The 16,229-nt window shown below is 43.6% G+C and overlaps 1 protein-coding gene across 3 annotated transcripts in view; it reads left to right on the forward strand.

Annotated features, from left to right (window-relative positions):
• Positions 1-16,229, forward strand: part of LARGE1 (LARGE xylosyl- and glucuronyltransferase 1) — a 540,881-nt gene that overhangs the window by 292,239 nt on the left and 232,413 nt on the right. The gene's annotated exons all lie outside the window — the stretch shown is intronic.

The following is a 16,229-nucleotide window of genomic DNA, read 5'->3' on the forward strand; positions in this document are numbered from 1 at the left end:
AAGCATTAAAACTAGAAGAAAAAATATGAAAATTTTCATTCAAGGGTGAGGAAAATTTGTATATGCCAAAAAGGAATGGGGAAAAATATAGTCAAAGGAAAACTCTAGTAGATTTAATTGAAATGAAAAAAAAAAGGAAAAATTCTGAATGTCTGTTAGCAATTGAAACAAATTTAAATGGCAAGTGATAAATTGGGAAAATGATACTTGAAACCCACATAGCGTATAACACATAGAGCTCACAAATCAATAGGAAAAATAGACCAGTGGAAAAATGGGTAGAGGATAAGAATAAAGGAATTCACAAAATAAGAAAAACAAATGGTAAGAGGGTGTATGTACTGTTATACAGCACATACGGGGTACTGCTAATGAATTGCTATGCATTCAAAGAAATAGAAAATTAAGATTTTTATATCTAAATGGGAAAGGCTTTAAAAAGATGTATTACCCACTATTGGCAAGTATCCAGTCGGACCGACTCTTGTGAAAATTTCTGTTATAAATGAACATCAGGATAGTGTTATTTTTAATAGTGGGGCAGTACTTATATGCACTATATGCAAGCTATAGGATGCAGAAATTCTCTGTCCTGAGGAAATAGAGGTGTGGGGTCCAAGGATTTCGTAATGGTATTGTTTATAGTAGCAAAAATTAGACACAACTTAAATCCCAGTAGTGGTGAAAATGTAGATTATGGTGCATTTTCACAATGGGATATTTGAAACTTTTCAAAATCTCTCTTTTGATGAGATTTTTATTGGTTTAGTAACAAGGTGGAATGTTACTTGAATCAATGAAAAGGGAAAATACTTGTGGTGTATTTTAAGTTAAAAAAAAAAAAAGACACAAAGCTACCACCCCCCCCCCCCCCCCAGTTTAAAGCCATCTGTGTGGTTATATAATTATTGAAAAAGGAAGCACACAGGGCATCATTTAATAGCTTTCCTCTGGGTACAGGGATTCTGGTCCTTTTTTGTCATTGTTGGATTATACAAAATTTATATAGTTAGTTCAGTTTTCAAAAAATTTTTTTCCTTTTGAAAGAAGGGAGGGAGAGAAGGAGAAAAACAAAGAGAAAATAATGACGTCAAGCTAGTAATCAGAGGAGAAACCTTGTTCTCCAGGTATGGTGAACAGACGGCATGTTCAAAGGTAGGAGAGCGCACGCACACTGTGGGGTTTGTCTCATCTGCCTGTGAATCGTGGCTGTCGGCACCACCATTGCTGTGTCGCAGGTGAGAATCTGGTTGGAAGGACACCCCGGAACTTCTTGGGGCTTTGTGCATATTAGTAAGTCCACCCTCTTTGCTTCGATCATGTCTGAGATGTTCTTGTGGGACAGGTGAAGAAGTATAATGGAGAAGCAGGTCACTGAGGACTTGCCTCCTGCTCTCTTGAGCAGCCCCAGTGACTCTTGGTTGCATTATTTATGTGGTCAGAGTAGAACTGGTTCATCTATTCTAGACTCACTGTTTTATACTATGACAGTTCCCAAAGAGAAGTTACAGAAGTATGGTTCCCAGTGTTTCACATGATCTCCTATCAATTAGATTGCTTTTGGTATAAGTGAAAGAACTACCCCAGTAATATGGCTTAAGCAACCTATTCATTTTCTTACATAGCAAGAAGCCCAAAGATTGGCCATTCCGTGAGAGATGGTAGTTGTCTTGGGGGTTCTCTTGGTCTCCTGGTCACAGAGGCCATAGCAAAATCCAGGAGGCATCTCCTCTCAGGACGTTGGGAAGGAAAAGGAGAGCCACCGCTGCCTGCTCTCGCGCTCTCTCTCTCTCTCTCTCTCTCGCAAGGAAGGAATCTCAAATCTCCCAGCAGACTTCCCCTCAGGTGCATTGGTCAGGATCGTCATGTGTCCATGTCCTGTCTTCAGGGGAGACTGGGAAAGTGAGGGTTTCTGTGTGTCTGCATATTTGCAGCCTTTCCACTAGAGAGCTGGAAGAGCTCTGGGTAGACAAGCAGTAGAGTCTCTCACACTTCCCTTTGTAGGTTTCTTGTGAGAAGAAAATGCATATTTAGGCAGGGATAACCCTTGTGTGTGTGTGTGTGTGTGTGTGTGTGTGTGTGTGTGTGTGTGTATTCTTTCTCTACTTGCTCTGAGTTAACTAGTTTGGAGTTTATGATGAGTAACTTCATTGGGATTTCCCAAGGCACTTAGTCTGTACATGGGGAAGTTCCCAGTCCCTCCAGGATCAAGGTAGACAGACTGCCAATGGTTTCCATGTTCTCAGGAGCCCAGGGAGACTGACTGGCTTGGGGAAAGCCTGATGCTAACTCTAATTATTAGGTAGCTGAATTCTCAATTAAGAGGAAGCAACTCAGGTCTGTACCTTGGTATAAGTCAATGAGTAGATAAGGATTTGCTGAATGCACACTATTCCAAGAGAGTGCAGAGATAGAGCAGCTAATATCTTCTCTAGGAATTTAGTGAAAGTGAATAAAAATAGGGAGAGATGCAGTACCAATCAGTTACCAGCTAGATAGCAAGGGATGGCTTCCCAGAAGAAATGGGATTTGGAGCTGGGCCTTGGAGGCTAGTGCGATTTCCAGAAGTGAAGGGGAAAGAGAGGGGCGTTCCCATGCTGGGTACATCATTATCCAGAACATGGTTTGAGGAAGAGGGTGGAGAGAAGGCGTAAGAGCTTTTTATCTTGCTCTGTGAATTAATGACAGGCTTTCACTGCCCTAAGAAGAGAATACCTTTCCCCAAGCAGGACTCCTTTGTCTGCTTATTATCTGCTGAGTTTAGCTATAAAACTTAATACCCTCATCTTTGTGCTTTTTCTGTCAGAAAAGAAAGAAATGCATTTCTTTTATCTGGCTGGCCTTCTGTTTTTCACTTATGAATGTCAGACCTTTTGATAGTAGAAGAAACGAATAAACTGGTTCACTAAGACTATCACCTAGGACTGCTCAGGATGCCGATAGGAGAAAAGTTTGATTGTTTTTTACCTTTTAGTCTTCAGTATCCATATAGTCACTATATCCACCATAAAGCCAACAAGTTGAATGACTACTGTATGCAAACTATCTTAGAAAACGTTTAGAGGAGTTTCTGAGGTAACATAGTGAATCTACCACAAAGGATGCTCAGATGGAGGAGATATGTAAGTTACCCATGGAGTAAAGGCAGAGAGAAGCATGCTTCGTAGCAGATGAGTGTGGACCTGACTGGCCTTATATTTAGAAAATTGAACTTTGATTTTGCGGTGTGCAAAATCCATTTAGAAATCAATGACACTGATCTGTTCAGTGGGTTTGAGGACAAAAGGGGAGCTGAATGGGATGAGCATTGTCAAATTCCTTCCTGAGGTTCCGTTTCCCTTAGGTAACTTGAAACAGAATGCCAACTCTTTGTGCTTCGGGGCAGTGCTAAAATGAACAATTAAGTCCAAGAGCCTGATCTTAAGGTTCTCGGGACCAGTGACTTGGGGGCAGGATGTCATGATGGATGAGTGAAAAATAAACAGTAGAATTGGCTCATCTACTCCAGACTTGCTGCTGTACGCTATAACAGTTCCCAGAAAGAAGGTATAGACGTGTTTTGGTTAAAAGTCTCCTCCCTAGACCGCCTTCTTCCTCTTCAGGTGACTAATATTAAAGGCAGATTGATTTTCTATAGCTTTCGTAGGGTTTGGACCTGTTGGGTATGGCAGTAGAGGGAGAGAGGGATCAAGTTCACTTCCTAGAATCCTGTAAGGAGCTGGTGGGTGTGTGGTGGTGTCACCTATATTGAAGGAAACTGACAAAGGGACACTGTCCTTTTCTCACGAAGAGCAAGAGTTCTGTCTGTCATCTAGATAACCACTTAGGGAGTATAATGTGTGTTACTGGAAGTGCTCATAATGAATGTGATTCTCCCCCCTAGATAACTGCGTAATGCAGGGTCATCAGGTACACAAGTGCATCATTCTTTAGGCAACCTGCTAAGTAAGAGGTGAGCCCCGTTGGGACACAGCTAGGTGCATCCTGGGACTGTGATGCAGCAGAAGGAATCTACTCTGCTTTGCATAGTACAAGGATGGGAGGGAACCTAACATTTGGGGCTCTGGAGTGAGAGAGCCCGGGATTAGGTAGAAGTGCTTAGGAGGATGCAAAACAGTGACAGCTGCCCAGCGCCTGGAGCTTGGAGTCCTGGGTTCTTCACGAAGTAGTGTTTAGGATGAGCCTTATCTGCCGGGTGGAGGGAGCGCCTGGGTCTGGTGGAAATGGGAATCGCTCTTGCTGGGAGAGGGGCTGCCATGGCCGCTGCCAGCCAGGAGAGTCCTCCTTGAATCAGCCTCGGGGCAGTCTTGCTCGTTGAAACTTTGTGTTCTTCTATTTCTAAGCCTCATTTACTCTTCTGTCTTGTTTGTGCGACTGTGGAAATACTGCTTCTCTTCCTTTAGCTCACGATGCTGAAGACTGAAAACCCTTGCCTTCCTCCTCTTCAGACAAAGTTCCCTAACTCTGGGTAATGCAGTAATTTCCAGTATTTGCCTCAAAACTGAGGCAAACTTGTACTCTGGTACTAGGATGCAATCAGTATTTTCCCTGTTCACCTGTATACTTTTTTCAAGTTTTCACTAGTATTTTTGAACAAGGTGCCTCAACCTTAGCACCGCTGACATTTTGGGGCAGATAATTGTTTGTTGGGGGGCTGTCCTATCTGAGGGTGTCAGGCAACATCCCTGACCTCTACCCACTAGATGCCAGTAGCTCTCTTCCAGAACCTCGGGATGTGGCAACCAAACATGACCTCAGCATTGCCAAATGCCCCATAGGGGGGCAACATTGGCCCTAGTTGAGAACCAGTGCACTAAAACCTGACAAAATTGGAGGTGAGTCTGCTGTTTAGGCAAGCCCTGACTGTGATGCTCTTGAAGGCCATGGAGTGGAAAATTCAAGCCACTAAGTCAGAGACGAGCCAATTAGATTTATGTCTTTTTATGCCCAGTCACGTGACATACCCACGTGTTGCCTGTTCTGGACACCTTACCTGTGGACCCCAGGGTGATGTCCATTCACCACTCTTTCTTACCTCATTTGGGACACTGAAGGGCCAGATTCTTTGTTTTCTAATGGAAATGTGGAAAGCAAGCTAGAATTATTTCTACACAAACTTAGAATTTTTCAAGTTTTCATCCCTTGTTGCACCATGTAACCAACAAAAAGGTGCACAGAGGTGTCCGAATGTGAGCTTTCTTGCTGAGGAACAAGAGACAATACTTGAGTCTCTCAGTTCCATCTGCTTACCATGATGAAGTCAAAGCATTGCCGGGGGGACCTCATAAAAGCGATTTTCCTGAAGGCCAAAAGAGATGAGTTTCAACCCTGCCATTTCCTAGCTGTGCGACTTTGGACAACGCTGTTTTCAAGTCTTCGTTTCCTGTGTGCAAAGTGGGGATATGAGTTCTTGCTTCATTCACAAAGTTATTTCAAGAATCAAATGACATAAATCTGACACTGCATTGCAAACTAGGAAATGCTATGCATGTATTATCATCATGCCCCTTATCATTTTTGAAAGATGGACGTCTTCACAAACTGCCCTGTTAAATATCCTTTTATATACTCAACTCCCTTGGCTAAAAACTCATCTAACTAGGATATTTTCATTGGATTTAACCACTCAGCTAGGCTGAATTCAAGAACCCCAGTGGGTTTTAAATCTGCTCACTACTGGCTAAATAATATGTTTGAAGAGAAAATAGCAAGCAATGATCAACATCTTATTCATGGGCATAATAGCGCTGCTGTGACTCCCCTTTCTCCTCCCCTATTATTATTAATATGGTGTTATTACCTAACGTACATTGTGTCCCAGAATGTGCTTGTCGCCTTTACATTACATATACATAATACATAAGCCCTACCCTCCAAAACCAGCCATTATAAAGAAGCAAGAGGAAATCACCAGCGGTGGCAGATGTGGTGAGGCTCTGGCATTTCAAGTTGCTCACTGTGATCAGGCCTTTATTCTACTTGTCACGTAAAGAAATATTCCTTACTTCTATATCCAGAATTAAGCAGCAGCTGTGAGTGCAGATTCTGTCAGGCACTCCGCTTGGTGCTTCCCCAGACATCATCTGGTTTTCAGTCTCCCACAAACAGTGAGCGGCTTTGTCTCTCTCTTTCAGGTGCAGAATCTGAGAGAGAAGGGAATTGACCCGATTCCCAGCGTGTGTTTTCAAACTCTGAGTACAGCGCTCGCTCCTGTCTTTATTCCATGTTGCTTCCAGATCAAGAATGCTTAAATATTCCCACACCAGGGAATTAAGAGAGACAACAACAATAACAACAAATACTCTACGGGAACTGGACAGTGTGTGTGCAAACAAAAAAGAACCAAAGGTAGAGAGCTGGGCCATCATTAATTTGATTTCCCAGCTAGGCTTAGTTAGAATTGATTGGTTGGCTCACTTCCCCAATTGTTGCATGTGTACCTTGGGCTCGATTGCACCTGAGAATCACTTGATAGACTTTACAAACACAAAACAGCACCCACAAAACAATGGCAGGGCCTTTCATTGATTGCACATTAGCATCGCTTATGATCTTTATCAAACCAGAAGCAGTAGCAGCACCAGGCCTGACCGCTGGCTTTCCTGGGGCAGGCCCAGTTAGTGGGATGAGGTGGTTCTCATGTGCGGCCGGTGCCGGGCCTCACCTCCAGCTGGTGTTCCTCAGTGGCCTAGAGAAGTTGGGCCCTCGATCGCACTGTTCACATAAAGGCTGAGCATCAGAGGCTGAGATGTTCTCTGACATTCTCATTATGTGCTAAGGAGCAGAAATTACGAATTCATTTGAACACTCTTTGGGTCTATTTTTCAATCTTCCCTTTCTGCTTTTCATTTTGGTGTTATTGACAGTGTTCTTCTTCAAACTCTTACTGGTCACTTGCGGCCTTGTAGATGCTGGGGAGACATTTGCACTGAGAAGGTATGTGACTCCTCACAGGTTGCATTGACTGTGACTTGTGGAACGTACCTTTGTGCCGAAGGTATGTGCTCCAGGTAGTAGTTACCTTTGCCTTTTCTGACTGTACTTCCTGTTTCCAGGTACCACCAGTTTGCTCCATCCCCAAGAATTCTAGTGAGACTTTATTTATAGCTTTCCCTGCTTGACGATCATTTGAATATCTTATTTGAGTCAGTTTCCAAAATGATTAAGATTTTTGAAGCAAATCAAATCTAATATGTAGTCCTGGCTCCTATAACTCTTTAAGATTGTGTGATTTCCTTAATGTCTACTTTATAGGGTTATTGTGTGAGTTAAAAGAGAGTATTTATAAGTTTCTTCTAGTGCCTGTTACACAGTGAGCATTCAACAAATGCCATATTATTATCATCATAAATATAATAATACTCTTTCCTTTTTACCCATGATCTCCTAAGAAATAAGAACATTCCACATTCACTGCTCTTTCCTTCACATCTACACGAGAGTTTGGCACACACAGTGAATGTCTACAGAAATGAGTCACTTTCAGAATTAGGTGATTTTTTTTTTTTTGAAGAGGGATTTAGAGCATTAGGAATTCTTTTGATCAGTAACCAAATCCCCAAGTGGAAAGTACAGGCTTAATGGAATTATATTATGCCATTACCATCGTCTACAGTACTTTCTAAGGGTGACATTCATCTCCCTTCTGTATTCTTGTGTATGATAAATTCTAAATCTAGACAAGTTAGCTATCTTCAACACCTGGTTTCCTTGACAACCCTTCATATAAATAGTAAGGGCCTGTTGTGGAGGTGAATGTCAATATAACTAACCATAGTCTAAGGCTTCAAGGTCAAGGTAAAAATATTTTAAATTACAGTAAGACTCTTGGTTAATGTTTGTTAGATGTATTACAAGGGCTGAGTAAAGGCACCATCTTTTCAGGGATGACCAGTGAAGAGGGTCATTGACAAGGTTTTTGTTGGTCTTTGTCAAGGTTTTCCTTTGGATCTGTACTATACCAGGATAGTTTCACCTTCCATGCTTTACGAGAGAAGACCGTTTTTAAACCAACCAGGAATTAATTAAGTGGCAACTCTCGTTCACCCTCCTTAACCCTCTTTACCTGCTCCAGGTTGCCCTCCCATGTGTTTAGAGTTCAGTTGACCTGCAGGTTAGATCTCTGAAGCTGGGACCAGAGAATGTCACAGGAGAGAGCGTCACCTCCAAAGGATTGCAGAGCCCTCCGAAAATGAAAAGCATCTCATTAATGCAGAGCAGCATGGTGCCTCATTAATTGTAGGCTCTGAGGCTGCCTTTCACAGGAAGGTTCCTTCACAGGAAGTTTCCCTGTGAGGAAGTGGTTGGAGTAGGAGAGAGGGAAGCCTGGGCAAGTGTTCTCCTAAAATCTCCAGATGAACTTGAGAACAGATAACTGTAGTGTTTTGTGATTAACCTGCCTTCTGAGTAAATTCAGGAAGAACTGCTCAGCTCAGCAGATTTGGGGCTTTGGTTTGTTTGTGTTGTTGTTCTTTAATTTTTTTTTAATGTTTATTCATTTTTGAGAGAGAGAGAGAGAGAGGGAGGGAGGGAGGGAGGGAGCACAAGTTGGGGAGGGGCAGAGACAGAGGGAAACACAGAATCTGAAGTAGGTTCCAGGCTCTGAGCTGTCAGCACAGAGCCCATCGCAGGGTTTGATCCCGCAAATTGTGAGACCATGACCTGAGCCGAAGTCAGACGCTTAACCGACTGAGCCACCCAGGCACCTCTGTTTGTGTTTTTGTACACTTTTCTGTTTTGTGGCTAGCTTGGTGTCCTGTAATCCTTTAGAGCAAAGTTTCTCAACCTTTGAAAAAAATTATTATCAGCCTTTCCCTAGGAGCTTAGTTAGATACATTTTTCCCCCTAATTGCACCTGTGAGATTTTAATAACAAGTCATGGTAATATCCAAGATTTTTTATTTTCTTGCCTCACAAAACAATTTTTGCCTTGTTATGAATGTATGCTGAAGAATAAATTTATAGTAACAGGGAAAGAAGAGGTTTTTTCCAGACACCCCCCCCCCCTTGCATTTACTAGCAAAATGATTATCTCCATTTTTTAGCGCTTTGAGCAGGAATTGAGAGACAGAGAGGTGAGGGAATGGGGTGGGTTTTTAGCTGGCTAAGCCTGGTCTCTCTAACTCCCAAATCCTGTGTTCTCTCTAGTTGACATTCTTGCTTCTAGGTCACCCATGACTTCCTGTACACATAGGCCCATACACACATTTGAAGACTGTAGAGAAGTAGGTTATGATGACACTGATGAAACACCACACCATCTAACATAGAACTAGAATAGTATCAGCAGAACCACCAGGACATCCTCCTATTCCGCCCCGCTACCACCTGTAGCCTCCATTAACACAAACCAGTATCCTGAATACGGTAATAATGCTTTTTTGAAACGATTGTTTTTGTCTCTTCAAGCCGTCATCTGGTGTTTGAAAGGATGAGTGAATGGTCAACGCGACAGGTTCTATCCCCGTCCTGAGGAGTGGCTCTCGATACTCACCACCTGTGCGCTTGTATGATTTCACGTTTTCAGAACTGTTCGTTGAGTGCCTTCTGTGTGTCAGAAACTGCGCTAAGTATACATACATAAATACATACTGTGTGCTGCTGTGCGCTGTAGTAAGAATTGCAGCTTCTAAAAATATTAAGTCCAGGCTACGCAGGAGCTAGTGCAGTTTTCTCCTCAGTGCATTGAAAAATCTATTAGTTAAGAAGGCAGCTATATTTCAGGAAATTAAACCACTGTAACAGTCCAGTTCACAAATCAGAACTCCCAGTGCTTTGAAATGCTTTGTTTCATAATGTAAAGTACTGAGGGATGTTCAGGCAATCCATAAATGCTCCAGTGACCAATGCCCTCCAAGCTTCACAAAGCTAAATACAGAGTGCTTCTTGCCAGACGTGAGAGGAAGGGGTTTCATTGCCACTGATATGAGGAGGAATGTGTTTATAGATCCATCCATGGGCACATTCCTCTTGATTCATCCTACCTTCATCATCACTCTAGAATTAATTATGTTTATGGAAGATGGTTTATCAGTAGATTTGTGAACACTGAGCATTTCAGGTGGAAGCCAGCTAACTTACTTCAGGCTGGAGTTGTGAGGTCTGAATGATGTTCATTGACACTTGGTGTAGAAGGCTGTCACCTGAAAAGACCAACCTGGGGGCTCTTACAAGGTTCCCTTCCAAGTTTCCAATGTGGGAAGATGTAACTCAGCTCTCCTGTTGATACTGGTTCCTTAGAATTTCACAGTAGCTGACCTAGAGTGGCTTTTATGGAATGGGATTTCTACTTTTAAAAAGGACAGGCAGGAAACCTTCTAGGCTCCACAGTCATAAACTGCCCATGAGGTATAGGGTTATCTAAAGAACTCCTGACCTTCCATCAGCTCTTTTTTGTATTAATCTTTGAGAAAGGTCTTCTCTCCCTGTACATCCAACTGTATCAAGTTCAGGTGGTACCCTTAAGTTTTGGGCTATCTTATGTCGTGTTTCTGAACAGTTAGCTGATTGGTGATCCAATGTAAATGATTCAACCAACAAGTCCTTGAGAAATACAGTGCTTACTATGTCTCCTTAGTGGTTCTTAGGGTATAGTCTGGGGACACCTGTTTCAGGACCACACAGGGCTCTGGTTTAAGAATACAGATTTTTTAAAAATTTTAAGTTTTTATTTAAATTCAAGTTAACATACAGTGTAATATTAGTTTCAGGTATGTAATATAGTGATTCAACACTTCCATACAATACCTGGTGCTCATCACAACAAGGGCGCTCTGTAATTTTCATCACTTTTTAACCCTTGGCCCCACCCACCTCCCCCCTGGTAACCATGAGTTTATTTCTAAAGTTAAGAGTCTGTTTCCTGTATTGCCAGGGGCGGGAAAATCAAAAACAGATTTCTGGACCCTACCCTGGACCTGATGAATCCTCACCACCTCTGGGTGTGATTCTGGGAATCTGCATTTTCTTTTCTTTTTTTTTTTAAGTTTGTTTATTTTGAGGGAGAGAGAGAGAGAGAGCACATGAGCAGGGGAGGGGCAGAGAGAGAGAGAGAGGGAGAGAGAGGGAGAGAGAGAGAATCCCAAGCACATTCCATGCTGTCATCATGGAGCCTGACGCAGAGCTCAAACTCACAAACTGTGAGATCATGACCTGAGCCGAAACCAAGAGTCGGGTGCTTAACTGACGGAGCCACCCAGGTGCCGCTGGGAATCTGCATTTTCTGTAGGCATCCTCCAAGGTTCTGATGCCTCTGAGCTGTCTTCTGTTAATCTTTTCCCTATGCAAGTTGTTAGAGTTTATTCTAAGAATACAGTTGAGATTATGTCTCTTTGCTAGTGAAAACCCTTTTGTTTCTTCCCACCATCTTTAGGACCTTGTCCAGTGTTCTTTGGCAGGGCATACAGTATTTTCCAACATTCCACCCTTTCCTCGTCTCCTTGTTCTTCTTCACTTCCAGCTCCAAGCTTTTCCTGGGTGTATCAGACTATCACACACACATGCACGCACAGTTGTTTACTTGTATCTCTGTGCCTTCACTGATGATAATATCTCCACTATCCTGCTTCTCTCACTATCTGAGAAACTCAATTTTCAACACATTTTTTAAGACCAATTTAAGGCTCATCTCTTCCAAACATCTCTAACTGGCTACCCTTCCCTCCCCACCTCTCTCTCCCTTTTAATTGTACTTCTACTAGACTGCTCTTATACATACACTTGGAGTTCTTCATAATCCAGTTGATAACCATATTCTAGAATTACAGATGTGGTAACTAGTTTCTAAGATGTCCCCCAATAATCCCTGTCCACTAGTATTCACACCCTTGTCTGTTCTTTAACCACGTTGCCAATAACCAATAAGTTAACCAATAAGACATTGCAGAAATGACACCAGGCCACTTTTTTTTTTTTTTTTTAATTTTTTTTTTCAACGTTTTTTTTTATTTTTTTTATTTTTGGGACAGAGAGAGACAGAGCATGAACGGGGGAGGGGCAGAGAGAGAGGGAGACACAGAATCGGAAACAGGCTCCAGGCTCCGAGCCATCAGCCCAGAGCCTGACGCGGGGCTCGAACTCACGGACCGCGAGATCGTGACCTGGCTGAAGTCGGACGCTTAACCGACTGCGCCACCCAGGCGCCCCCCACTTTTTTTTTTTAAGTGTGTTTATTTTTTGAGAAAGAGAGCACAGCAGGGGAGGGACAGAGAGAAGGAGAGAATCCAAAGCAGGCTCTGCACCATCAGTGCAGAACCCAGTGCGGGGCTTGAACTCACGAACAGTGATCAAGAGTCAGACGCTTAGCCGACGGAGCCACCCAGGCACCCCAACATTGTGTCACTTCTGAGCCAAGCCGTAAAAGACACCCTAGGTTCTCTCTTGATGACTTACTCTGGAAGAAGCCGCCTCCATGTTGTAAAGACATTCAAGCTGCCCTATCAGGTGGTGCATGTGGCGAGGAGCTGAGGTTTCCTATGAACAGCCAGCGTCACCTGCCGTGCGTGTAGGAGTGAGCCATTTTAGAAACAGATCCCAAGCATTCAGATGTCTGCAGGCTCAACTGACACCTTGACCGCAACCTCAAGAGAAATCCTGAGCTAGAACCACCCAGCTAATGTGCTCTCAAATCCCTGACGCTGAAACTGGGTGAAATAATAAATATTTCTGTTTTAAGCTACTATGTTTTGAGGTATCTTGTTATGGATAATGAATATCTAGTAGACCATGGACTCCTTGAGAGCATCAGCTATGTTTTATTCATCATGGACTCTGGTCCCTAGCCTCTCCTCAGTACCTGGCCCACATTAAGTTTTCTAGAAACGCTTATTTAAATGATCACAACTGAGCTAAAGTGGATTTTTTTTTTTTTTTTTTTTTTGCTGGAAAGCGTAAATATAACTGCAGATGACTTTATCTCGTAGACATGAATCTCCTCTTTTCTGTTGCTTTAAATATCTTTGATAATATTAACAATGAACAACAATAGCCAATACTTCTATAGAGCACCAGCATTCTCACAGTCCTATAGAGTATGAGCTGTAAGAATACCCATTTTACAGATGAGAAAAGTGAGATACATGGAGGTTTAATCACTTGCCTGATGTGACACAGCTAGTGAGGGATAGAGCCAGGATTCAAACCCAGGCAGTCAGGCTCCAGAGTGCACACAGTTAGTCAGTTTAAAAGCCTTTTAAATTTTTTTTAATGTTTTATTTATTTTTGAGAGAGATATAGAGCGTGAGTGGGGGAGGGGCAGAGAGAGAGGGAGACACAGATTCTGAAGCAGGCTCCAGGCTCTGAGCTGTCAGCACAGAGCCCGATGCGGGGCTCAAACTCATGAACTGTGAGATCATGACCTGAGCCGAATTCGGAAGCCCAACCCGACTGAACCACTCAGGCGCCCCTTAAAATCTTGCATTTTAAATATTGAACGCTTACCATGGGGCAAGCACTGGGCCAGATACCTTAGTTCCCCTGCCTTATTTAATACTTTCCCAAACCTCATGTGATCTATGTCATGTTCTCTATTTTATGGGTGACAAGGTACAGGCTTAGAGAGATGAGCTTGCTGGTCTAGAGGCCATGGAGCTGGACTGGGAATGTGGCCAACCAGACGCCTGAGTTTGTGCGTGTTCCGTGGCCCTCCACTGTGGTGTCTCCCAGAGCCCTGCCCCATCTGCGATCCTCACCCTCCTTTCTCAACAATTATGTTCTGAACATACAGGTTGGTTGCCAAGACGACCACTCAGAAACAACATGAAAGGCAAATGACTTTTCGAACATTCTGCGGGTAGGAAGACTTCTTTTTTAATTTTTAAAAAGGTGTCAAGGTGATTTGTAATCCACAGGAAAATGTTGATATGGGTGAGAAATCTATTCTGAGCAATAAATATTTCCAGGATGATGGGGGAAAGCTTAGAGACTATAAATAAAATAACTCCCTAGGAAGAGAGCAGGATGTGCTACTATAATCCCTATTATACAGATGAGACAATTCAGGCCCAGAGAAACGTGGCAGCCAGGAATACCCAACCCCAAACCCTTCACACCGAATTGGCATGAAAAGCTGCTTCTCTGTTTGTCTGGATGGAGACAGGCTCGGTTATGACAATACAGGATCCCACAGGGGTGAAAAGCACTCCTGGGACCAGGGGCAGGGGGCGGGAGGAGAGAAACATTCATCGTTTCAGAGTGGAATGTCTCAGGCTGGGGGCTGAGAGACTGGATAGGAAGGACTCAGGCACTGGGATGGTAACCCTCCACCCACTCACGGTGGGGGGTGGCTAACTGAAAGCTTACACAGAAGGCTCTTAACGTAATGCCTGACCCACAGGAAGCACTCAGGAAATGCTAGATGGTGTTTTCTATTGTTCTTGTCATTGGGGCATCCCCAGTGCCTCCTGAAACTCAGAGTCTTCAGGAAGAAATTCGCATCATTCCCTGATAAAACCAACCTCTCTTCCTGTCTTTCCCTTGTCTGTCAGAGGTAAGGAGCCTGGCATCACATCAAGACATCGCTTCCCTTCACACCCTGTGCTTCCGTGTTCCTGTTACTACCCTGGTCAGGTTTTCTGAGTAACTTCTCTGAGGATCACCCAGCATCATATGAACCTTAAAATCACCTGTAGCACTTCATAGAAACTCCCCTTGGGATCTGTCTGACAAGGAGCTGGCAGTTTGGGGAAGGTGAATGTTCCCTGGAGAGCATCCCCCACCCCCTCCTCTGCATAGAAATCCTGAAAACCTGGGATTGCTAATGCTCCTTGATGTGTGCATTAGGTAGTATTCTTGAGCACAATTGCATTTTTGCTAATTAAATCTTAGAACATGCCGCTTAGAATTATTCACAGCCATTACAAGGATAATTGTCCATTAAAATAAACCTAACTTTCATTTTTATTATTGTTTTAATTACATAAACCCTTCGGTGTGTTTATAATGATGAACATGCTAGGTTCTTGCTCCGTGACACATTGCCATCTTCTAGGATGCTCTGAGGTCAGTCTGCCTGGGGTGCCCCCAGGTCTCTGCAGTGTGCCTCTGAGGACGGTCTTCTCTCTGCTGACCCCATGACTTAATGTCCCTGATTGGACTGAAGTTTATTGCAGGATGGGAGTGAGATTTGATAGCAGCAGGGGTTACACCAAGAGACTGTCCCAAAGGTTTCACGGGTGACCACTTCACCCAATTTGGTGGATAAGTAGGTTTTTCCTCCTAAAACCAAGGGTATCCTGTCCGGTTTGGAGATCTACCAGCAGAGGCTTTGAGTTTCCAAAGAGGTCTCAATTTATGATTTTGTTAATAATCTATATAGGACTATAGGGAAAGGTGATGAGTGACCTTTTCCTCTGACAAAGCCATTTTCATTCCTGACTTCCCTTTACTGTTAAAGGTAGCCTCATTCTTTGCTTTTATCAAGCTCGACATCCTGAATCATCTGAGCCTCCACTGTGCTGACAGACCTCCCCTGGGAGAAGGGGCCTTTGCAGAGGCCGGCTGGGTGCCCAGCACCAGGCCAGGTGCTTTGCCTTTCTCCCAGTGGTGTTGTAAAGAGAGCGTTCCAAGCCCCCATTTTGCAGATGAGAAAAGCCTCACAGAGCTGAAATGATGGGATGGCACTAAATCCCAGGCTTTCGGGGCTCAGCAAGCCGTGCCTCTTCCGTTGCACTGTTCTGACCCTGGACTTGAGCAATTAGGGCTATTTCTGCCGCTAGTTGCAGAAAACGTCAAAGGTAGGATTTAAACTCGGCAGTCATGCACGTCCATCAAACATTTTTTTTGAGTAATGACTGTGTTGTTACCACAGCAAAAATGACATCGTCCCTGCTTCGGGGAGTTCCAGCCCAGAGCTGGTGAGAGACATGGAAAATTAGACACAGCATGAGAGTGTGCCATGCTGGAGGGAAGCGGCTTGCTCCAGGAGCCCATGCCCAGCCTGGGGCCCCAGGGAGGTGGCGACTGGGGGGTGCCTTCTAAGCTGAGGCTTGAAGGAAGAACAGGATTAGACTAAGGTGGGGGTGAGGGGGCATGTTATATTCTACTTCTAAGAGAGAACACCATTTATAATAAATGTATCTGCTTCTTACCACACATTCTTTCCCCCTGTAGATTCCTCGGTTTTCTTTCTGAGGTTTTCTTTCTGAATACAAACTTATCCGAATGCTTCCTTTACCTCTAATTGAACACTCTGACTTAATTGATTATGTATTAAGTCGGGGACTTGGGGCGAC

The sequence above is a fragment of the Panthera pardus genome, unplaced genomic scaffold (genome assembly GCF_024362965.1).
Source record: "Panthera pardus isolate Hobbes unplaced genomic scaffold, ASM2436296v1 HiC_scaffold_6, whole genome shotgun sequence".
Classification (NCBI taxonomy): Eukaryota; Metazoa; Chordata; class Mammalia; order Carnivora; family Felidae; genus Panthera; species Panthera pardus.